The sequence below is a fragment of the Falco biarmicus genome, chromosome Z (genome assembly GCF_023638135.1).
Source record: "Falco biarmicus isolate bFalBia1 chromosome Z, bFalBia1.pri, whole genome shotgun sequence".
Classification (NCBI taxonomy): Eukaryota; Metazoa; Chordata; class Aves; order Falconiformes; family Falconidae; genus Falco; species Falco biarmicus.
The window spans coordinates 29998541-30024647 of record NC_079311.1 but is presented as its reverse complement, the minus strand read 5'-3'; the positions used below and the strand labels follow the sequence as shown (position 1 = coordinate 30024647).

The window sequence follows — 26107 nt, the reverse complement described above, 5'->3', positions numbered from 1 at the left end:
TTAAAACAGTTTTGTCACTTCATTTTTCCTAGAAAAAAATAAAGGGACAGAAAACCAAGCAGCTGCAAATCCTTCATTCACAAAACATGTGTAGCACAGAATGTGCCGATGAACATTTACCACTGTTGCTCCACTACAAGGAAGCTAAAATGCACGGTAAAACTAGGAGTATTATGGTTTATATTAGACCAGTTTATCAGGTGTTAGGCAGAAGGCAAAGTGCCTTCTCAGCTACCAAACATGTAAACTAAAATCCTAAATGGACTAGCGAGCTCATGTTCTTTTCTTTCTTAAATGTGTGTGTGTAACTATACCTCCCTGTTTGATAGTTTGTAAAACTTGGGGAGCCCTTTGAACATAACCCACAGTTTGACACAATTTATAACTTTATTACTTATCAGCTTTAAAAGGACAAGGCAACATGTATAAGCATGAACATATTTTAAAAAATTAAATATATACAATACTTTGTTTCAAAAGCAAACCCAGGTTAAAGATAAATTTTACTTATAAGACTGATGCAATTTTTACTAGCAGAATATGCTTTTGCCAGTATAAACTGCCTTAGTGCTTGGGACTTGGCTTCCTAATCATACCAGTGAACTCATGCTAGCTCAACTCTGTCATGAACACCCCTATAAAACAAAGTCTTGTTGGATAGCCCTACTCTAGTTATTTCTCCACAACCTTCAGTCTAAATCCCACTTAGATTACATAAGGTTCAACTGCACTTTTCCAAAACTATACGAGCTAGCAAGCAAACCCAGAAGTAGATGCAGAGCTATGTACAAATGTATAGTAAATATCTGCTGAATAGACTTCTCTGAAAAACAGCCTCTTGCAAAATTCACAGATTGAGACTTCCTTTTGATAACCTGCCTGAATCACTGGGATCATTGTATGATGTCTGCAGCAAGAGCTGAACAGAATGAAGAATAATCAGAAGCGTGCACATGCTCACGTGGCAGGGGACCCAGCCCAGGAAGGCTAAGCTACGCCTTTAGTCTCACTGAATCAGCTGAGAGTATGCACGGCAGAAGTGAAGTTGCTGAAGTCACAGCTCTTTTTTTCCTAGCTATGACAAACTGTGTGCACATGCACACTGTGTTTCTGTGTTTGTGTGTTTGCAGGGAAACATTAAAATGTGTTCAAACAGGTATAAAATAAAACCCAAAAATATTCTCTTGACATAACTTTTACTACTAATTAACAGTAAATACTCAAGCAAAATTTTACCACTGTGTACATATAATGGAAACAAATTAGATCACGTTACTGAATTAATAACCCAGCAATTATTACACAAACAAAACATCGCTGTAGGAACCACAAATGCCAGCCAAATCCACAAAACATCTAATACTCAGGCTCTTTCAAATCAAAATTAAATAATGTTTTTAAATTAAAAAAAAAAGAAACAAAGAAACCAAACAGTAGCATTTTCTTGGGCTCTGGCCAGGAATGCCAAGTTCTATTGCCTGCAGTATGTTTTCACCACAAAGTAATAAATTCTGCCATGGATGAGGTTATAGTGGCAGTAGCAGCTTTTAACTACAGTACTAGTAATAGGAACAGCTTTTAACAGGTTTCATGAAACTATTAATTCTATTTTAAGATTTCAGTTTAGTAACCAAACACTTTTCCTCTCCTCTCCTTTTCTTGAACAGTCTTTAAAAACTCCAAACATTAAACCAAACAAAAAATCCTTAAACCCCCAAACCAATACAGCAAGATTTTGGCAAGGAAGGTATCAGTGGATGCAAAGGGCAGAAGGCAGTCAGCAGGAACAGATGCAGGATGTTATGCTTTCCACTTACATCTTTGTACAGTAACATCAGTGAAGACAATATATCCATTTTTCCAGTTAAATTACTTTTTAATTCATATCAATTGGAAAGGGAGATTTCGTCCTACAGTTAAGTGGAGAACTGGGAGACAGCAGCAGAAAGTAAAGGACTCACAGTGACAGGAACAAGAGGCACTTCGGAGGCAACATTACAGGCTGAAGGAGCACCTGTCTGAAGTGTATATGCACAAACATATGCAGCCTGAGAACAGACAGGAGGAACAAGAGCTCTGCCTCCAGTCACAACACAGCGTGACTGGAGTAAGTGAGACATGGCAGGAATGACTGAGTTGTGATGGACTGGCAGATGCTCTTCACAAAATGCAGGCAAGGAAGATGAAGGTGCAGGGGTGTCTTTATGCAAATGAAGTTCGGCTACATGGAGCTCTTTCCGGGGACAACAGCTGGATGACAGCTTGCGTGTCCACATCAGGGAAGAGGCCAGTAAGTGTGACATCATGGCAGAAATGGCTTTATTACAGATCTCACAAGTAGGTAAAGCATCCTAAACAGCTTGAGGATTGCTCTTGATCACAGCCCTGGTTCTTATGAATTATTTTAATCTCCTTGATATCTACTGGAAAGGCAGAGCAGGTGGGGACACACCCTGGCAAGGAGATTTCTAGAAAAAGTATCTCCTTGATATAGGTACTGGATAGGCTAACCTGGGATGGTGCACAGCTAAGCACATCTGCTGTTCACTAGCATGGAAGTATTGAGTACCGATACAAAAATCACGGGCAGCCTCAGTGGTAGTGACCACAACATAGGGGAGTTCAAGATCCTGGGGGCAGAGAGGCAGGTGAGTAGTGGAGTACAGACCATGGACTTTAGGAAAGCAGATTAGTTGAGTGGTAGGTGCGATGCCATTGAAAGGGTAGGGTAATGCAATGTTACCTGCAGTGAAGGGTAAAGGATCACAAGAAAGCTGGCAGGTCTTTAAGGACATTCACCAAGCAGAGGAACAGTCTGTCCCAATACTCAGGAAATCAAGCAGATATATCAGGTGACAAGCTCAGCGCCAAGGAAGGAAGGAACTCATGATGGAACTCCACTGCAAAAAGGCAGCATACAGGAGGTGAAAGCAATGTTAGGCTGCAATGGAGGAATTTAAAAACATCTCCTGGCCATGCAGGAATAGTTTCAGGAAAGGCAAAGCTCAGCTGCCAGTAGGACCTGCAAGCAGCATAAGGACCAGAGGAGCTTCTACTGCTACATTAACAGTAAAAGACTAAACAAGGAGAAAGTGGGACAGTTACTGAATGGAGAGGTGATTCGGTGACAACAGAAACAGGTAGGGCAGAGGTACTCAGCATCATCTTTGCCTTTGTTTTTCACCAGCAAGGTCTTCCAGTATTTGTTCTTACAGGCAAGGTTCAAGGAGGGAAAGGATGGCCATCAGTTGATGATGACTTAGTCAGAAATTGCTTAACAGAACTCGATCCCTACAAGTCCACGGGATCAGACCTACTGCATCCAAGGGTATTGACAGAGATGGGCAATGCCATGGCAAGGCTGCACTCACATCTGAGGTATCATGGAGATAGGGAAGGTCCCTGATGACAAGGAAAAAGCAAATATTGCACCAATCTTTAAAAAAAGAAAGAAAAAAAAAAGGCCAAAAGGACAATCTGGGGAACAGCGGGATGGTGAGCCTCACTTTGATCCTCAGTGAAATCACAGAGCAATTGAGTTCTCTGAGCATGTTTCTGAACATACACATGGAAGTGTGACTGAACAGTCAATATTTGCTCCTGCAGTCCTCACGCTATTGCTAATCACCAAGCAGAAATTTTATATGGGACCTTATGCATATATGTACCTGTTGCTGAATGAAATTAAGGAACTAACACTTGGAGGGATGACAGGAAGATGAATGGGAGTCAAAAGCACACACCTCTAATTGGAAACCTCCATTTAAGAGCTGGCTATGGAAGTACAAATCCAGATCCTAAAGCTTACATCCACTTTCAACACTTTTTTTAGGCAAACCTATGAAACACTACAAAATAAATGAGACAAATAATCCAGGAACGACTGGTTTTGGAGATACAATTTTCATCACAAGCTTTAAAGTAAGAACAACAGAAAAACCTCCACTGGAAGCTCAGACAAATCTCAAGTGTTTAGAAAACAAAATGCTCTTTTAATTGTCAAAAATATTATCTGACAGCTCACTGTAATTTGTACAAGAAATGTTATGCAGCTCTTGGCTGCCCTCTCACTGTTGTTGCAAACCAACCCATTTGCCACTGAAATCTACCAAATACAAATATCCAAACTGCAACACATCTTCTGAACAGAAAGAAAACAGTAGAGTATCTGCCAATATTCCTGAAAATTACTGTTGATACTCCCTCTGGCCGCTATAGGTAACTCTGAAGAACTCAGCTGGAACTGAGAGACATCCAGCACCAGCATCCTCCCTAGTCTCAAAGCATAACATGACAGTACTCCTTGTGTTCTGACACAGAACACCATTCTGAGAGAAGGGGCTTGCATTCTCCAGATGTCACCTTCTCCCTCATTACAATATTACTGTCCATAAATATTCACTAAAAGCTTCTGAGGAATCCACACTTTCATACAGGTCCTATCTCGTTCCATCTCTACATTGCCCTACTTTTGTGTATCATACTGGCTTAAAATCACTCACTGAAAACTTAAGCTTGATCAGTGAGAATCTGTGGTGCAACATCCCTTCTAAAGTCTCCATCCTCCATGCACTCCTAGGTCTGTTACATCCAAGTGCATCCCTAGAAGCAAAGCAAAGTTTGCTGTTACTACGTATGGTATGAGCAGACTTTGTTATAGTAACCCAGGACAGTTTGTCTCTCCTATTAAAGCATGTAGAGTCCAGTAACATGGGACAGTTTGCTTCATCCCATCCCATTTGAGTATGCAGAGTTTCAAGCAGATTTTATCTGATTGTCACAGTAATCCAGGATAGTTCACTCTCCCATCTGCACCTACTTCTGCACTGGTGCAAATGACGGAGGCCAGCTACACATTTCAGAACTCAGCAACAGCACCTGCACTACATCAGTGAGTTCACTAATGAGCAAAACAGGACACAGCACATGTATGATATGTTAATTGACACAAGTTATCCACCCCTGCAGTGCTTTCCTTGAGCTTAACTTCTGAGCAGGGTTCCACTGCCTTGTGTCCCCATCGATTAACACTGGTGTAATGCTAGGCTTTCATTAAAGCCAAAGCTTTCACTTGCCAAGTGTTGTGCCTGAACCCTCAGGGTTCTGCACCTGCTTTTCATGCATCAGACCCTATGATAAACAAAATTATACAAAATTCCTATCTTAATAAGGCTGATTAATTTTCTTAGGTTTTGTACTTTATCCTCTTCGACCAAGTGCAAATCATTATAAAGGGAAGAAGGGAGGTCAGATGGGAGAGTTTTCCCCCATATTATCATATGAAAAACGTAGAAGCATAGTAGATCCAAGCATGCATGTATTAAAGCACAGAAACTGGATGTCAAAACACAGAACTAAACCTCTGGGGTACTCCAGCAGGAGCAGGCTAGCTACTAGGAACCATTCTTACTATCCTGCCTTACTCAGAAAAGCTGAATGAAAACCAGGTAACATTCAAACTTAAAAATTACACCACTCCCATACACCGCAAATGCTAAACCAAATAGAAAAGGAGTGAAAGAATTACATAGTGGTAGAAATACAAAGGTCTTCCCCAGCAATGTACAGAATTTCTCTTAAGCCATAACTACTACAATGTACAGATCATGTCTTCAGTAAGTAACTGTATGTTCAGTAAATCACATTTAAAAAAAATAATAAAGAAACTGCTAATTTGCTACATGCAGGACATGCTGTCCCTCAAGCAATATGATTTCTGATTCCAATGTTTGATAGACAACCATAAAAACACAAACTGAGAGCTGCAGGACATTTTACTGGGCTTCATAAAGAAGAGGAAGCTAGAAATTATTCCAACTTTTAGCTAATAAAAGCTAGCTTAAAAGGAAGCTAAAGTCCATTTCTAAAGGAAATTAATTATTTGGGAAGGCAGAGAATCACTTACAAAAAATAGCTAACATGGTGACTGAAACCACTGTTTCCCATTCAGTGTATAGAAAAATTCAAGAATAAAACTTCAGACAGTCCTTGGCTGTTCAGTTTTTAGATAAGGTAATGGGTTTAGCCAGGAACTTCACAATCTGAATGCCACCAGCAGACTTGTTTTTCAGGTTTTTCACTTTTCCAAAGTTTTGTTGAGCCAAAGACAATCCATACATCTTCACTGTACAGCTTATCAGTATTTTTTCCAGCAGGGAACAGCAAGACTGAAAGCTACATAGATGCATAAGACGCAGCCCAGCTTCCAAGTGAACAGGGAAGCATGAGGACGTAGCTATAAAACAAGGACAGAAACAGAACTGAATACAGTCCACACACAAATCAAGGGCAGCCAAAAAGCTCGTATAAACCCACTGAAAAAGCTACACCTGCACCTTGAAGCAGGTTTCTGTCTCCCACAACTAGTCTAAAAAAGCATCTAGAATGTGATAAGAGCCTGAAGGAACACCTGGTTTTATGCAACAATAAGTCCATTACCAGGTCTTACTTCCAAGTTCTCTATAGAGGGTGTAGATCTGGAAATTTCTTCCTATATTAATACATGGAACAGGTAACGCAAAGTAAGTGAATACAGCATCTCTAGTACATCACACCCCAATTCCTTCTGAAACAAGAACAAAACAGTTACATATCAGTCTCTCATGCTACCTTGGAGCTAACCTAAATCAAACTGGTTCCTCTCTTTTGCCATCCCAAGTGTGTTACATAAGCATATCCATAGCCTTCATTTAGAATTCTATGCCACATCTTTTATTTAGTCTTCTTGAGGGGAAAAAATATCCTCTTGCAATTGCTGCTGAAGGGGCTAAGAGTTAACAGCGCTCACAATGCTCCATGTGACGTGCACAAGCAGCAGCCTCTATGTTGGTAGGCACATTAGACTATCCTCTTGATACATCAATCAAATGATGCTGCAGCAAGCACCCAGGCAGCAAGCGCACTGTAGTTTCTTCTAATCCCTGTTTAAAACCCAGAAAATGCCAGTAGATCAGATCTATACCCTAAAATCAGGGTCCCTTTTATTCAAGCTAAGCACAAAGGTAGCCACTTCATTAACTCAGAAGATATAGAACAGCAAGAACATTTGACTTGTGTCTTTTCAACAGCTAAATGCATTTCAGCTATTAAGACTCCCTGATCATATCTTAAGACAAAACACTCATATCCATTTTAAGAAATGACACCCACTTTTCTACCAAACTAGAGAAGAACGAGTGAAAAACATTACTAGGTTTTACAAAGGCACCTACACCAGCTGCTAAGGAGGGTTTGTGACTGTACAATTAAGCAGGAAAACACCATTCTTCTTACTCTATTGACACATGAAAGAAACACACAGAGAATGCATCATAAAAGAACTGCCAAAGTAGATGGAGGCAGCGAAAAGCAAGACCATTGTCACATACTGAAAGTAAACAAATTAGGAAAAATACTCCAGACTCTCCTGGGTGTTTTCTAAACTTGTTAATTTTATATGTTACGCGTAACAGTTCATAGCTACAGATCATAGCAATAGTGCAAAGAAATACAACTTACATAGAAGTCACATCTGCATTCTGCCTACATACAACAACAAAGCATATGCACACTTAAACAGGAAAGAGTCAAATATCAGATTTAACAGTACTGCAATGCAAAAGGATTTTGGGGGGAAAAGCTATCCTTTCTCAGGCTCTTTTCATGAAGAAGTCCCGTAGGTGTGCACGGGTTTTCTCTTTGGTTGGAATTTTTTGTTCGTGCCCTCATGGTTTGTTTTTTTTTTTTGGCTTGGTCCCCCTCTCCCTATCTCACAGACACACAGACACACCTCCCGTAACAATGAACCCCAAGTGACAACTTTTGGACTACTAGACTCTTGAGCAGTTCTACTGCTACAACCTATCAAAATTGGCATCCTACTTATTAATTCTACCTTACAGGCAAGGGTTATAATCACCTTAAAATAGTTTATGATTATGAATGTAACTATTTCAAAATATTTAATTTAGAACGTACAGGATAGTCCACATTTTTTTTTTCCTGTGCAAAACTGACAGCATTAATGTTGATGATCACATGCTTCTCCTGTTGGGAAGGAAAGGGAAGCTAAGAAAAATCTCCCTTATCAATAGTCCAGTAACATAAAGACTTCCTGATCTTGCAAATTCATTTGTCCACATCACTCCACAAGGATCAATAAAGAACACTCTGCAGAAAATAGTCTGTTCACATACTAAGGGAGAATGAGTAACTAATTCCCCTTTCTGCCTTCACATAATTTCATGGTAGTCAAATACACACAACATGTTAGAATTACAGGCTGTGGAAAAACATGGGGTTAATCACTGAGAACCCAACACGAAGAATCAAAATGGGTCGAATCTGGTTTGTGAAAGTTATGTTCTATTTGAAAATACGTAATTCAGCATTGTTCCACAAGAGTTGTCCTGTCACGGAGAGGCTCTGTCTCTGTAACAAAATTCATAGCAGTAGCTATCCTGGAACCAGTTTCAGGACCTGGTGATATTCAAAATCCAGCTGGACACTGTCCTGGGCAACCGCTCTAGATGACCCAGCTTGAGCAGGGAGGCTGCACTAGATCTCAAAACGTACCTTCCAATTTCAACCAGTTTGTAATCTGTACATGCTGACAGCGATTACTCTGTCTACAGGCTAATTAAAAAAGTCTTACAGGCTAATTAAAGAAGCCACCTACTCCAGAACAAGCTACATTATCCCAAGCAAACATCATGTGGCATTTTAAAGCTTGCCATATCCTTTTACGGGCAACCCCACATGAGAAGTCATTATTAAAAAACTGTATTTTTAACATAGCGTGGAAAGCTATTATTATAAATAGTTTAAACTATTCATTTTATCACCTGATTCAACTCATGATTGCTTGCTCTCCTTCTCCTGCTGTCTTCTAGATAACTCCTTTACAGATACAGGCAGACTGCTACTACACACCCCTGCTCTGTAGTTACCTTTTCTCCACGCCAAGTAAGCCTCACCCCCTCAGCCTCTCCTCAGAAGGCAAGCAAGCACTCCAGCTTCTGTTGTGCTTCTTGGCCCTCTGCTGAGCTCAGTCTTGTTTTTCAGCGTTTTTTACCGGGGGGTCAAAAGCAGATGCGGTATTGCAGATGCAATCTTATAAGTGCCAAGAAAAGAGGAATCACTTTGCTTGATCTGCTTGTTATGTTCCTGTTACCATGACCAGGATGCTGTTAGCCTTCATCACTTCCAGAGTACACTTCTTGTTCTTGTGTAGCCTACTGTCATGATCTCCAAGAACTTTTAAGCAAGACAACTCCCCAGCCAGTCAGCCTCAGCCTCTACTGTTTCAGTGAAATAGTATGTCCTGCTGCATTTCTCTTTATTGAATCTTACAACACACCTGTTGGTCAACTCCTCTAGCCTGCCTGGACTGCTCTCAGTGGCAGCCTTCACCTCAAGTGTATAAGCTTACAAACCCAGACTGGAGTCATTCAGAGACATGATGAGGTCCACTATGAACAGCCTGGACAAGGGAATGTAAAGACATTAATCAGATCCCAGGATAGACCCCTCCCAGGATTATCTGGAGGCCAGTAGTGAGTATTACCCACTAACCAACACTTTCTGAGCTCAAACACCTAGCCAGTTTTTCACTCATCTTGTAGTTTTTCACCCATCCAGACTGTACCATCCCAACTGGGATGCAAGGATGCCATGGAAGACCACAGCAACAGCCTTACTAAGAATCAAGGCAGATGACAGCCTCTACTCTCCCATCATCCGTAGATCTAGCCATTTCATCACAGAACACAATCAAGTTGGTGAAGCTTGATTTATCCCTTTCCTCCTTGATGTACCCAGAAATGGTTTCCAAAAGGATTTATTTCACTCAGACTGATGTGGTCTACTTCTTTCAAAAATGAGGAATACAGTGCTGTTCTGTTTCTTTTCACAGCTCATTAAAGGAGAGCTTCTCTCACAGGGAGAGAAGATATTAGTTGTCCATCCAAGGTGAGAAGGACACTGTAGATGTTTACGAGACTTGCATGGACACAGAAACAAACTAGTCATGCATAAACATCTTTTTTAAAAAAAGAAAAAAAAATTGCTAAGGACACTCCCCAACACTACATTATAAATCAGTGTCTCACACAATTTCACAAAATCTGTATTTGCTGGTATTGCAAGGTTTGTATCTTTTCTTGTTGTACCAACCAGAGCTGTAACATGATCTCGCTGTGCTTTAGTTTCCCACCTGCACTTGGAGGACTGAATGCCAGCTCCTGGGCAGCTGACATTGTGAGAGCAGGAATTTACTTTCAGCTTTAACTCTGGGCAGCAGGGGTCAGTGTTTTAGTCTTCTCCTGCACGGTACAAGTCCAGAGTATACACCTTAAGTTACAGAAGTTGCTTTACTAGCACTCTGAGAGTATTTAAAACCTTCTAATAAAAAAGTACCAGAGCTTATCACCAAGTCTACAAGCTGCCCAGCAGCCCCTTGGGGAGGTTTCTCAGTTAACTGCTTTGTCAGGAGTGAGAAAAACTTCAGGGAACACCTATGAGAGAGCTCAAACAAGCCTCCCAGCACTGCTCCCATGGTCAGCTGGAGCTCCCGTTTAGCCAAAAGGCAATATTGCTGAACTGTTGGTACAGAATTTTGGTACTGTGTTGTTAGAGTGACAGCTCAAAGAAAACACCAGTACCACAGAATTATGAACCATTTTAGCATGCTTGACTTCAAAATCATAGCACAGATTCTATTGTAAGATGTGAGCAGTTTGATATAAACCATCAAAGCTGTTGCAAAACATGAACATTTGGTTTCTAAAAAGATTAAAATTCTGTAATTACTTCTAAAAAAAATTCCACCCTCAACAACTTTCCCAACATTTGATTACATAAACCAAACAATACCAAGAAGTTAGAAGTATATTACAAAGAAGCTAAAGTGCAACAACCACAACTCTCCCTCACCAGCCTTCAGGGATGAGGTGTGAAGATTACAAGAGTTGCATTTGTCAAGGAGGCAGGCACAAGAGTCAAAGGCATAAATCAGGTAATGACCCAAACCTGACAGACAGCACAGAGACTTGCAGCAAGAATGATCAGGGCATGAAGAGTCATTAAAACTTGAAACAAAAAAACAAAAAAAAAATCAGTATGTTCCAGCTTAGAGAAGAGGTAACTAAAGGACACTACACCTAAGCCTAGAAACATTTGTGTGATGAGAATAAGTAGAAAACAATTACTCACTACTTCTCTCAGGACAATTTTCAGCATTGTGAAGTTGTACAATTAAGTCATCATTTTCCTGTACAATCACTTGCTCAGCAGTGGAACTTTTTGCCATAGGATGCCACAGGCAGCTGTGGATCAAAAGTGATTAGAGACCATCATCTGTTACGAGTTCCCACAGGCTGGAAGCGTAGACCAAGAAAAGGTCCTTCACTGCTCCTTTTGCCCCTAAGCTTCTCCTGAAGCATCCACTACTTGTTACTCATCTAAATTAAAATATAAGGAAGAGGGATCTGGCCAAAGGATTCATGATCTTTTGCTCCGACACAGAGTTAACAGATAAAATCTCACTCTTTTACTACCACAGCCGGCACATGCCAGAAGAAAATCAACACCTTCCCCAATTCTGCTTTAAACTCTACTCAAAGTCAATCCCAAAGTCAAACTATTTATCTTCCTACGATGGTCTGGCAACTTCAGCACTGTTGGGAAAAGATATGGCACTACTGCATCGAGGCTGATCTGCTTCTGCTTGCAATACCCACCAGAGTCAACAGTGTACTTGTTACCTGAACATTCATGAAAGCAGGACTGTTATTGAGGAAGAAGGAACAAGAACTCAACGGATGTCCTAGGCCAGCTGGACCATCGTCTGCAATCCACTGAACGTAGTGTTACTATTAAAAATTACTATTATAGCAGAGGAGATGGAGTTACGTACAGATGTGACATAAATAAGACAGCCTTCAGCCCATTCACCAAAATGCAGAATCTGCTGGTCTTGCTTCGTAACAGGTGAAACAAGGACACAAACCAAAGCAAGAAGTGAGGCTATATACACTGTGTTTTACTAAGTAAAGCCTGCAGAAAGTCCCCTGCCAAACTTACCAGATGCTATAAGGGGATTTCTTTTTTCATTATCTTCCACAGCTACCAGAAGAGACCATAAAATACCTTTAAAAAGGCATGGGGGGGAACTAGACCAGAGGTTATAAATATGCATTCCTGGCCTAGAGACAGCTTTGCAACGGAACAGCATATTAAGTCTCCTTGTGCACAAACCTTCAACTTTCCTAGAGTGGGAACTGCAGTCTGGCCATTTCTCCAATGATTGGCTCACCTGGTTTACTCAAAGTACTAACTCTACAGAGTGCCAACCCCACAACTGAATGTTCTATTTTTATTTCTGTTTGCCAGCATGAGGACTGAGAAATGAGATCAGTTGCATCAGGTTTTCTCTGTTCCTGCTTGTTCGTTACAGCAGAAGTACCCAGATGCTTAGCCACTACACCAGCTTTAAGCAGAAGGCTGAAGTATTTAGACTGTCTCATTTCGGAAGCACAAACACAGAATTATGGATTTTATTTCTTTTTGTTTGTTGTTTAAAGACAATTCTAAAGATGTTTCTGTGCATAGCAAAGCTCGGTGGTCTGTCTGGATTGCAGTGAACAAAGCCAAATGTGAGGTATGTTTCGTCCACCGTAGTTCTGCTTTGTAGCTGTGAGGAACTATTTGCAACTGGACAGCCTACATTCCTCTACACTCCTCCACATAGGCACTCATAGGCATGTGGGAAATTCTTTATTTTCTGAAGATTTTTCCACACCCGCTCATTTAAAAGCTGAACAGCTGCCATGCAACAAACCTGTCTCCCACTTACTCCTCCATGGGATGGGATGGGGGGAAGGAAGCACATGCATGTAAGTGCAAGTGTAAGTGTGTGTACAGGAGACTAACCCATCAACCTCTGTATCTTCCAGCAAGGTTCTTGCAGACTTTCTGGTTTGCCTGTTCCCAAGGGTATGCAATGTTACGTGCATGACTTTTTGAAAAATAACTGAAAGCTTCTAATGTTTGGAGGTTTTTTCATCTTCACACATACAGTCCCAGTTCAAAAGGTCTCCCAGGGAGGGAGGGACAGAAATTTTATAAAACTGAAAGGAAATTAAAGGATCCTTTCCAACCTGATACTAACTTTCTCAATAAAGACAATGAATCTTTCAGAACAGAACCTCCTTATTTGACAAAAACAAAGCGGGGGGAAGGCATGATGTTCATCTGGACACTAAGAAAAATCAAATATGAGCACTCACGTCCAACAGAATTCAGCAATACACTTTAAACAATTGCCTAAAGTATTAGCTCACTGGTTTCACCTTTAACAGAAAGAAAAAGAAGCGTCTCAGCTGAGACTAAGCAGAAATTTTTGAAAATACTGTAAATGTTTTGAAATTACAGCTGAAACATTTAAAAAGGCTCTGAAGCGGAATCACATTACCAATGAGAAATGAACTTCAGGAAATGGTTGAATTACTATAGCTTGCACAACATTAATTTCAACCCCTCTGTGTATTATGACACTGTGAAAACAGCCAGTTTCCCCCGCACTCCTAACTCAGTTGCAAAGGACAACATAAAGAAGGAGCATTCCCTATTTTATTTTTGCTACACGTTTCAAAGCACAAGTTGATGTTGAACTCAGTGCAAGCTCCTTGCTTCCCAACTTTCAGAGTACCGTTTCCATTGATCTCAGTTGCAGTTAGCAATTGAACATCCAGAAGCAGCTGGGATCTGCAATGATCAGCTAACAGAAGAGCAAAAGAGTAAAACCTTCACAAGTATCTGCTAGGCAACTAATTGTGTTCCTAAATCCAACTTTGGAAAGAGAATCTTACCTAATGGCTACAGGAAGATCTTGTCCTGCCAAAATCTGTGCTTCTTTCTGAACATAACCCTCTGCAAGACCCAGATGGTTTGAATAAAAGAGCTCCTTCAACCCAGACAATAAAAAAAAATAATAAATAATGCTGCTTCAGTAGCTCTTACACAGTCAAACTTACAAAGCTATATGGCTTGCACGCCCTGTGGCCAGCAGTCAAGCAAGCAGCAGAGTCTGAATGGGCACATGTAAGCATAGTCACAACCTCATAAAACTTTCACTTGGAAGGTAAAAATTCTCATACTAACCCTCCCACCCACTACCAGTCTCAACAGGTGAGATGCTACAGATTCTTAATGAAACAGTTGTTACAACATATGTAACAAGGAAGGAAAGGCAGTACAGGATGTTTTTCTTAAGATGTCCACACAATGTGCCTGTGGAGTCTGAAAGTTCTCAAAACAGCCAGGAGGAGACCCTCTACCTTCAGTCTCCGTAAGTGTCAAATATTAGCATAGAGACCAGGGGAAAAAGATTATCTACCACAGAAGAATTAAAATACAAGCAGTCACCTGCTTTGCATGAAAGACCAGAAATTAAGCTTTCAGCTCCATTTTTTCATTGCTATCAGAACATTCAAGTCATGCTACAAAAGTAAGCTAAAAATTGTTCTGGTAAGTTACATAAACCCCTCTGGACTAAAACTGTACATGCAATAAAATGGGCAAGGCACAGGAAAAAACCTGAAATATTAGAGTAAAATTTGACATAAATCTAAGAAATAAAGAGTAACTTCTGTGAATCATAAAAGATTTGTCTTGGTGCAGCAGCTACAAACTATATGCAGAGGATCCAGTATATAACATTGTAGCCATGAGCTCTGCCCGTCAAGAACCCAGATATTCTGCATCTTGGTATCTTAAAGCACTTCAAAGGTTATGTACCATTATGTGTTACAGTCTCTGCTAGTGACAACTGTTTTATGACTTCAATGGAAAAGTCACAAGAACAACTCCCTGAGGCATTCTGTTCAAGAAACACCGACTACCCAGTTATAGCTGATGTAGTTTTCTTTCAATGGTGAATAAATTAAAAAATAAATAATTAAAAGTTAAATAAATTCTTAAGCGACATTCACAGAGGACAGAAAAAGTGGCATGTAAGACAGACCTACTAGTATGCACAATTCAGAGAAACACACACGCCCCCCCCCCCCCCCAATAGTTTAAGGAAAAGCATAATTAACAAAGCATTTGGCTCTTTAAGTGGTAATTATGAAATCTAAAATAAAACTACACTAGGTACTTCCAGTTCATTTTCTGCAAATATGTAACAGGAGTTTAACTACACCCCTGAAATTCATTAATGATGTTTAATTGAGAAAGAAGAAACATATTTTGAAAATAAAAATTTCAAATGGACCCTTTTACCCCTCCCTTTTACCATTTTTTTCAACTTGTCTTTGAACTTCCTTGTTTCTGTTCTTGCAGTCTCCTTCTGAATTCTCCACCAAAAAGCTGTTCCTAAATTCCTTCAAGAGTTTTTACAGCACTGGTAGCCACTACAAAGAAGAAATGCTTGTGTCACGACAGCACCTTCTGCAAAGCTGCGTCTTATTACGTGGCGACTTCTGGCCCCACTGTCCAGACTCAAGGAACACATTTCAACACACGATACTTAAAACCAATTTGGTTTAGACTTTATTCCCTGAAGAACTTTGCAGTCTCGCTAAAATCAGAGTCTGTGTTCTCACAGAAGGGAAAGAATGCAAAACAACCTGCTGTTCCTTGAGGGCTCACAAAGTGTTTCATACTTAGGTTCTTGAGTTTATGACTCAAGACAAGCACACCTAGTTCACAGAAAGCAAAGAGCACAATCCACCAAAACCATCACACAGCCCAACTATTGTAGCATTGCCTTCCTGGAGTTTTATGTTTTCAGTGAAGTAGTCCAAGAGTTGTCATTAAAGTTGGACATTTTAAAGGCAGCAAAATCCATAAAACAGTGCACCAATCAACTAAGCCAGAAAAGAAGGGTCAAGGCACTTTCCGATACTGAGCCCTAGTTCCACTCTTGCAATACAGACTGCCAGCTGTATTGGTGGTACCATGTCACTTTCCACCCCTAAGCGGTCAGCCTAATCATCATTGTCAAGCAGGTTATGAAACCCTAACAGTGATAATCAGAAGGCAGGCTGTGGCTGACTAACGGACAAGCAACCAAGCACAATCTTTTCTGCCTCATCCCTCTCCTGTGCAAGGACAGATTAATCATCCAGCACTTCCCCAAAGTCCCTGGGAAAGCACGGGGAAGCACTGCCACTCTAAGCAGACTACCTCTGCACTTACTGCCCCCAGGTTTCCCTGCGCTGTCACATTTCTGCTTGCACTCCTCACAAGATAACCTTGCAGGCAAGTTTTTAATAGTGAGCACCTTGTAACAGTGTTACACTCTTAACAAGAACAGATATTAACAAATTATAAAAATTTCTGGGCTAATCATACATCACAGTATTTAATCTGCAGTTCCCTAACTTACACAGTATGTTTGAACAGTTAAGACTTTACAGGTACAAGAAGCTGCTGATGTTGCTCGCAGGAGAAAAACAGCAGTGGGAAAAAAAAAAGTCAGGTAACTGCCTTAACGCTGAGGAACTGAACTGTGTTCCTTAAGCAGTCTTTTCTTACCCAGAACCAAGAAATGGAAAAGCTAGCCTATGTTTGTATGGCTACAGCAAAAACTAAACCACAGCACATAAGTTACTTGAGCACTCTTGGAAGCTAAGCCTTTAAGCAAGCAGTGGTTCAGCACCACAGATACTGCTTTAACTGTTCAATTTTCTTTCTCTTTTAACTCCAAATGTACCAGAATTCTTTGACTGGATCTGCTATACCACCATATACAAGTAGCAAAATGTCCATTTCTCCCAGCACATTTTTTAATTACTATTATTTTCTTTCACTCATTGTCCTTTCTGCCTGGGCATTAGCAAGGCATATTGCCAGATAATACAAGTTCGATAGCATGAAGTTAAACATCCAGTCAGTAACCTAGGCCAACAGGCATGCTAATGATAGCCTACATCTCACTGAAGACTTCTTTTTAATAGGAAGTGTTAACGCTATCCAGACACAGTATTTCCCCATCAGAAGACTCAAATACTCATTCACTGCTTAAATTGGACAACAAGCATGTGTCAGATACCAGAAAGCTCAGAAGTCCAGTGAAAGCTTATTTGGGAAACGTGAAGGATGTGGCTGCCACGTTGATTAAGTACAGCAGCCCCCCGGGGTGAATCCTTTTGCCTTTTCTCTTCCCACCAGCTCAACTGCAGATGCAAGACATGAATTCTGTCTCCAGCATTTCCACTACTGCAAAAGCCTATAAAGGTTCAGCTCATTCTTCTTTCATGACACTGGCTCAATAAGAAGTCAATATATTCACAAGAACAGTGTCAGAACTTAGTTTACTTTGCCTCTGAAATACAAAGTTCTCAGAGCAAGGAGACTGCCCGCAGTGTGACATTCAGTTACATTTAGGAGACTTTTCCTCAATAGCATTGTTTAAACCTTATTCAAGAAATTTACACAGCTCTCAGGATAATTACCACATGCAAAGGATTCTTTAGTTCTCTGTTTTAAAGACAAACAAAGTAGACGTGAGACATAAGTTGTGGTATTGCTAATTTCAAGGAAGCAGCAAGTTGATTTAGCTAGTGGACAGAACCCAAACTTCCCAAGCAGGTGCAAAACACAAGTGGAAATTGGAATATAGCTGACAGCTGGAAGCACTCCTCGCAGCAAACAACTAGATTTGTGCAGGCATTTTACAATCTTCCAACCTCCATTCACCTTCAGTGAAATTACAGCTTTGTACACTCTGGCTGAACAGCAATATTATCTACTAGGATCTCTCTAAGATATGGAAAAGAGGCAATCCCGGCAGTGGAATGTGGAGTGGATACATTCCCAGAAAGCAGGGGAAGGAGGGATCAGTAGGTTCGTAAGTCATCTTGAAGAAGCAGTGAGGGGTTACTATAAAAGCTTCCTAATTATTCATTGCAATTAAAATCAGGCTGTTGTCCAGAAATCCAGTTACTTACCATTTTAAAGAGGAAAAAAGGTTTAAGTCATTTCATAAGCAAAAGCTGGGAGAGGGCCAAAAAATACCTTCAGTGAGATAAAGTGGAGCAAGAATACAGAATCATGACCAAAGTCAGAGGGAGCTACCCCTGCTGCAGACCTCTATCCTCCTTGCCAGGCCATTGCCGCACGTTTCCAGAACATCAAGACACGCTCTGTTCAGAAGCGGTCAGAGTAGCACACTGCCAGTAAAGCACATGCAAGAGATGTGACCCAGACATTTCCACATGGACATGCAAATATGCTGAATGAAATGTGGGCAGAACCGTGCAACTATGGAGGGCTTATTCTTCATCTGTCTAGCATGGCTCTGCAACACTGGACAAGGCCTTGTTAGTTTCAAAGCAATCCTCATTTTCTACTCTATTATATTATTATATATGCTACTCTACTCTATTAAGATGAGTAGCAACACCTAGGGTCAAACTGAATATAAATAAAACAGAATTATGACAGGATTTAACAACAGCAAGTGAGGGGCAAATGAAGCAACAGATGTAATTCAGCGCCAGTAATTACAAAAGAACCCACACAAGGAGAACAATAATCTCAGCTACACGTGTGGATCAAAAGCTTCCCTTTGCTTCCTCCCCTTAAATGGAAATGGTCTCTTTGCAAAGCTTCTGATAGAGCTAACAGATGAATATTCACAACTAGCATAAAAGGACTACAGAAGAAGACTGAAAATGCTGTACACTCAGGGTTTCCTATTACCTCGAAAACTGCATCCTTAAGAGCCCGTAACTAGAGTCACAGAACAGTGATAAAGTGGGGGGTGGGGGGCAGGGGAGGGGTGAGGAAGACAACATATAGACTGGACTCTTCAGCTTAGAAATTAGATGACTGAGTGAACACCACCAGTGCCATACAGCAGGTAGACAGGGAACAGTTACTCACTGTGCCTCAGAAAAGAAGTCCAGTCTGCTGAACACCATGTGCCTGATACAACTTCCAGCTCAGGGAGTCCCTCGGGCAAAACCATGAGAAGAATAACTTAGTTTGTGCCTCACTCAAAATTCATTCTGAAGCATCTACTGAGGGTCACAAGTAGCAACCAGGTACAACCCAGACTGACCTAGGACTAACCTATATCTTACAATACAGGAACAATTAGTTCCAAAAATCACTGCTCACCTTCCCCAAACACCTCTAGAATTTTAACTCCAGCTGTAGATAGGTTCCAAGTTTTGGAAAGCACTTTGGTACTTTTGTGTGGCCTCAGTAAAGCAGCAAGACAAAGCAGGACATCACCAGTGGGACCAAGAGCACTCCCTCTCAGCGTAGGAAATCCATTAAAAGACACTGTGTGGTTTACTGGGCACAAGCAGTTTTCCACAGCCCTAGCAGTCTTATCACAGACTGGTAAGCGCCCGAACAGGGCAAAAGCAACCTCCTAGCACCAGGTTAGATAGAACCTGTATGACACTTTCTCCCTGCTCGGAAAGCAGTCTGCTTGATTATCAGATTTTCTTTTTGCACTATCCGTTCACTGCACTTCGCAAGATGCAGCTTCTCCAAGCACAACAGTGTAAGGAAAAAGATTTTGCCCCATCAAGCAATGTTATTTCCTGGTTCAGAAGCCAGATACTAAGCCTATGATTTTCCTGGAACATGACTAAGGGTGAGATTGTTGATTTCTAGCAGGATACAAGGGGACTGAGGAAAGTCTGAACTTTCTTTAGATTGCTTAACACTTAGCACATGACAGACCCTTCTGTACTCAGGTACCTAAAAACTGAAACTAGAGGAAAGGCAGCAGGTAAGGTTAGCACTAAGAGAACTTAAGAGAAAAGAAAGCAGTAAACAAAATGTTATGTAAATCCTCTGGAAGTGATGTCTTTGTTTCTCTTCCTCCTCAGAACACCCAGAAGTGATGGATGTAAGACAAGTTGGAACGTAGGGAAATGTTAGGGATTAGGATCTGAGTACCAAGGAACTAAACAAGGGTATGTGCAGCCAAGACTAAAGATTAGGAAAAAAGGAAATGGAGAGAACACCTCCCAGACACAAGCTCAACCTGGGGACGGTCTTATATTAAAAGATTCCTACTTCTACCAGTGGTGGGATGTTATGAGGTCAAAGTATCCTTTTATCAAGAGCCCAACACAGAGAATCGAAAATTGCTCTCAGTACAGGCAGCCTCTCAGAAGCCATCAGAAAAACTGGAAGACCCTGCTTAATGCTCCTAGTATGCCCTGATCTCCTTTCAAGAGCTACTTTGAGAGAGAAAAGCACAATCCAGATTTTATAACTCAAGTAATATCAGCAGTTTGCTTCAATCTAATGTTAGTTCTCCGAGAGTCAAATGACTAAGCTATCCTCTGGATTTCTAGACACACATCTCACTTGGCCAACTGCCAATGTTTTCTACATTATTTTCATAACAGAAGTGGTATCTTATGATGGAAACACTCCCAGTTTTTACAGGAAATTGTTTCTCTCCAATACTGGCAATGATACCACAAAGCTTATGAAAATGAACTTTAAGTTAAAAATAACCGTGATGCTAAAATGTTGTTAACATTTTTAACATGATGAGTTCAGCTGGAAACAAAACGTGTAGTCATGTTTAGTTCTGCACAACAGGGTTAATACACTTGTGCGAAACAATAACATGCTTTTGGGTGGTAAGAGCAATTCAGGTCTTCTGCTTTGTACTTGATAAGAAAGAAAAGCTATCTAATATTCATCATATGACTTGAACACAGTTTACATCGTATTTGCTGGTGCATATCAAACACAAGACAAAAAGCACCAAACATGAACTAGTACTGTAAGCACAGGAAGAAAGCACCAGGGCTATGTGTGCAAACCATACAGCAGAGCCTGGCAAAAATTAGATTCAGCAGCTGAAGGTGGCATCTACCAGCCCGCAAGCTTACGCTTTGCAGTATTATTGAGAGTTAGGCAAGAAGAATTGCCACCCTCAACATGAGAGGCCTCTAGCTTCAGTCTCCAAAATAGGATCACTCAGAACTGCAGGTAGGGTGGAAACCAAGCTATTCTTTTTGATTCATGAACAAACTGTATCACATAAATGAAGGCAAAGTTGAAAGAAATATGTGCACATTGAGGTGACTGCATCTGTGAAATTTTTCACTCACTTTGCATTACTGTAGAGCTGCATGCAATACAAAATGAAACTTTCTTTCCAAAATGCCAAGTTATTATCTTTTCCACCCTCTCAAGTTACCAAGTATATGTTTCTTCATCATTGATGCTATCACTATCTTTATCTTCACATGGGGAATTTAACAGCCAAAACCATAAATAAGTCAATGTAATCTCTATTTATTTACTTTTACAAGACACTTGTTTACTCTGTGGGTCTGTCTGAAATTTTATCTGTATATCCTAATAACTCCCTAAAGGCTACCAGAATAGATTACTGGTTACACAAATAATCCTTCAGATTACTGAAAAATTAAAATATCTCTATATTCAAGACTGTAGTAGCTACTGACCCTCCATGTTACTCAGTGCTCCTAGAAATCTACCCAACAGTTACAACGGATGAAGAGAGGTGGAAACAAACATCACTTAAAGTTACTACACACAGATTGAAAAGAAATGATTGCAACCTCTTGGCTTTCATTTCTTGATCCCATGTTAAGGAAGCACTGCAACTGGGGGAAACACTTCCAGCCCTCTCACATAGTGCAGTTACCATCTGTAGGAACACTCAGTGAACAAGGGATTTACCTCATTTAACACCTAATGCTAGCGTTAAATTGCAGCAGTTTGTTCATCCAGCTTAGAAGCTTGTGGTTAAAATCCAGGTGATAATGGGCAGTTTTTTCTGCTATTCCAGCTGCAGTTTAAGTGTGCATGAAGTTAGGACCTTAGAAACAGTTAGATTTTAGGACATTCCTTATACTACTTCTAGACAGGTTAATAAAGGGGTGGATGCCTGATTCAGAGCTTTATGACACACACAAACCAAATGTTTTCTGAACTCTGAAAAGACCAAAGCTGTCCTTATCTGCCTTTATGCACCCAATGCCAAACGCTCAAAACAAACCCAACCACAAATCAAACCAGCTCTTGCAGCATGTCCCATTTTCAACTTTTCCCCCCGTTTTGCCACAAAGGTCCCACAGCCTCACAATACAAAGAAAGAGACTGCCCAATACTGAAACACTCTTTAGCTATGGATGCAGATGGTGTTCTTTACTCTGAAGACACTGTGTCATCACAGTAAAAGTTCCCAGGAGAGACCACCTACCTAAGAGTTCATTAAAGGGTCCCACACCCACTCACTCCAGTGAAAAACTGATCCCTTCAAAAATATGTAATCAGATTTTCTTCAAAGAATACTGATGTCTTGGTTAAGCCGCAACACTTCAGAAAAGCTCAAAATGGGCCAGTTTTCACCACAGTACAAAATACTGCGCAGCAACCATACCTACAGCAACACCAACTGTTCCTTTTGAATACAAGAATTCTTAATCATTTTTTCTTGGTATGTGAACCAAATGCTACTCAGAAAGGAGCACTTCCTTATAAACAGAAGGACAGAAGCCACTTCCCTTTCCTCCTTACTCATAAACCCCACGCACTCTTCCAGACACAGGGTTTCACTGGGGAGCAAACTTTATTACTCTCTATTCCTGCCAACAAACTTGCTGACCTCTGTCCCTACATGAAAGCACATAACAAAGCTCCCGCTGTCCTTGTGATGGATGTGACTGCTTTCTGCAGTTTACTCTGAACATCACAGCCATTGACATTTGACCACAAGACGGTCTAATCTAAGGTATTAGACAGATGTAATGCACTTACAAGATTCTTGCAAAAATACACACAAACGTCTAGGTACTGCATTTACAAAAAAAAAAAAAAACCAAAAAAACCCACAGACAAGGTGCAGCACTTTTATCAAATGACAGAGCTGCAGGTAACTCATAAGCAGATTTTACTGTAGATCAGTCTGAACACTACTGTATATGTTCCATTTATATGCCTGGGTTACTTCTGTATCTTTCTTAGTCTTGCAGTTGCTTTCTCTCTGCTGCTGAAAGAAAAAACTACCACCACAAAAACCCCACCACTTTTGAGTCCCTTGTGAATGAAGTTAAAAATCATCCAAAACCTAAAAGACACAATACTTCAATCTCTCTCTACATTAAAAGGTTTTGGTTTAGCATTTCATTTTTAATTTGTAATTTTATTTTCTTTAGAATTCCAGACTTTTCTCCCACGGTAAACTTACGAGTATATACAGTATCCTAAGATCTCTGACTCTAGAAAACATCAGTAGGATTCATAGCCACTGTCTAGATCCTTCTGTATATACATATTTCTTTATTCAAAATAATGGCTGCTGTGCAGCTAGTTTTCAATTTTAGATGCAAGCTATAGGTGGGATAACCCAAAAAACCTGCCTTTGGAGTCAACTGCATTACCCTTTTCAGTCGTAGAATTCTTCTAGGCAGCAAACTGCATAAATCATAAGTAATCACACACAAGACAATACAAGGTGCTGAGTTCATTCTGATCCTCTACATTAGCTTTTTCACCCAGCTCTTCACACACTTCATCTTGCCTCAGAACACCCTATGGCAAGTAGTTATGTTTCCTTCTTCAAGCACCTGTCTTGGAGCTGTGACAAAATTGCAAGCTCAATTCCTCATGCAGTCAAAGGAGAGATAAGCACGTATCAACAGGCAATGTTTGTCTGCATTGATTATCTATGTGAATAATTCCAGATCTTTTTATTCCATGCCATCTTGTATCAGATTTACATGGCAAGGTTTTGGTGGCTGAGGGCTACAGGGGTGGCTTCTGTGACAAGATGCCAGAAGCTTCCTCTATGTCCGACAGAGCCAGTGCCAGCCGGCTCCAAGATGGACCCACTGTTGGCCAAAGCCAAGCCCATCAGCAATGGTGACAGCGCCTCTGTGATAATATGTTTAAGAAGGGGTAAAATCTGCAGTAACAGCAGGAGAGAGGCATGAGAGAAGCAACTTTGCAGACGTCAAGGTCAGCGAGGGAGGAGAGGAGATGCTCCAGGTGCCAAAGCAGAGATTCCCCTGCAGACTATAGGAAACCACGGCAAGGCAGGCTGTGCCCCTGCAGCCCATGGAGGTTAATGGCGGAGCAGATACCCACCTGCAGCCTGTGGAGGACCCCACAGCAGGGCAGATGGATGTGCCCAGAGGAGGCTGCGATTGAATGGAAAGCCTGGGCTGGAGCAGGCTCCTGGCGGGGCCTGTGGACAGTGCCCACACTGATGCAGGTCTTCTGGCAGGACCTGCGGCCCCACAGGAGACCCATCCTGGAGCAGTCCATTCTGTAAGGACTGCACCCCATGGAAGAGTCCCATGCTGGAACAGTTCATGCAGAACGGCAGCATATGGGAGGGACTCGTATTGGAGAAGTTCATGGAGGACTGTTTCCCATGTGTGGGGCCTCACCCTGGACCAGGGGAAGAGTGCAAGGAAGAAGGAGCAGCAGAGACAATATGTAATGGGCTGACCACAACCCCCACACCCCACCCAGCTGCACCACTCAGGCTGAGGAGGTAGAGAAGTCCAGAGTGAAGATGAGCCCAAGAAGAAAGGAGGTGTGAGGGGACAGTGGTTTAACATCTGGTTTTACTTTTCATTATCGTACTCTGACTTCTGACTGGCAATGAATTAATTTCCACAAGCCAAGCCTGCTTTGCCTGTGGCCATACCGACGGAGTGATCCCTGTACTTATCTCAACCCATGAGCCTTTTCTCTCCCCTGTCCAGTTGAGGAGGGTGAGTGATAGAGTGGCTTGGTGGGCACCTGGCATCCAACCCAAGTTAACTCACCACAACATAACCTTCTTTCTCCACAGGATTTTGTTTCATTTTCAGCAGTTTCTAATTTTTTATGTTCTGCAAAAACAAACTGCTCTCTGGAATTTTCTTCATGTCTCCTAATTCACTAACAGGCTACAGAAGTAATCAACTCTCCTCTCTTTCTCATGGTTTCCTTGTATTCCCTTCCCTGTAGCCAGTTCTCAGCTCCTGGTATTTTTTTTCCTTTGAACTTAGTAAGGTATCTCATTTCTTGGTGTCTTGCCTGCCTAGTTATCACCCACTGTCACTCTGTTCCGTCAGCACTTTCCACAATACCACCACACTCTCACCTTTCTCAAGTAAGCAAGACCCAGCTCTCCCAAACACTCCTATTACCATGGCTCCTTGTGCTCCAACTGGCACTCATGGGAACAACTGAAAGCAAAAGCAGTAACACAGATGCATGGCAGCCAGTACCTGTGACATACCCATATAGCTCAGCAGTCTTCAGTTGTTCATCTAGCAGCTTAACACCAAAAATACCCATTTGAGTTCAAACTCTATTAGATACATGAAAACTTTGAGCAAGAGGGCAAGCTACTTCAATTATGCCCAGTCTAGATGGTCATAACTCCTTTTGATGGGGCTGCTATTACCAGTTTCTTTATACAGTTGAACACATTTCTACTTTTGCTTTTAATTAAGGCAAACACCTACACAATCCAGAATAAAGGGTTCTCAGATTTATGCACAACGTATACACAGATTTAAAAGCATACATATAGTCTAGTTGACTTCAACTGAAATAAGCCTAAAAGTCAAGATGTACTTCAATTGGATATACAAATGATATACAAAAAATACACAGTACTCATGAAGTACTGTGTGCAGAACTGGAAGAGAAATACCAAAGTAGCCAGGTCAGCCAGCCCCAATAGCACGTCATTAGTTAGCAGAGTTATATGTTGCAGACAAGTTTCACAAAAGAACTCCATGAAGTTTACAATGCATTCAACACACATAAATCTAGGATGCTGTACTGCCAGTTTCCTCCTCAGCAGTACTTATTTTTATACCTTACATAATGCTCTGAGGCAATTAGAAGCCAAGGAATGTGACCAACTGTATATTTTAAGAGATACAGAGGTGACTGTTCTAGATATTGAGGCATGTAAGTTTTGTGTGTCTGCCTGTGAGCATTCCAACAGCAAACAAACAACTCAAAATACGCAAGGCAAAAGAGAGTCAGAACCCAAGACACTAGGTTTATCTCCAGTTTTGCATGTTTTAAACTCTCAGCAATTTTTGAGACCATCAGTATGCTAGTAACAGTAATAATAACAAGTGGGAAAACAGAGAATATT

General features: G+C 41.0%; 1 protein-coding gene across 1 annotated transcript in view; it reads right to left on the bottom strand.

Moving 5' to 3' along the window:
• The window catches only part of RNF38 (ring finger protein 38), a 112151-nt gene that overhangs the window by 71610 nt on the left and 14434 nt on the right, over positions 1 to 26107 (bottom strand). The gene's annotated exons all lie outside the window — the stretch shown is intronic.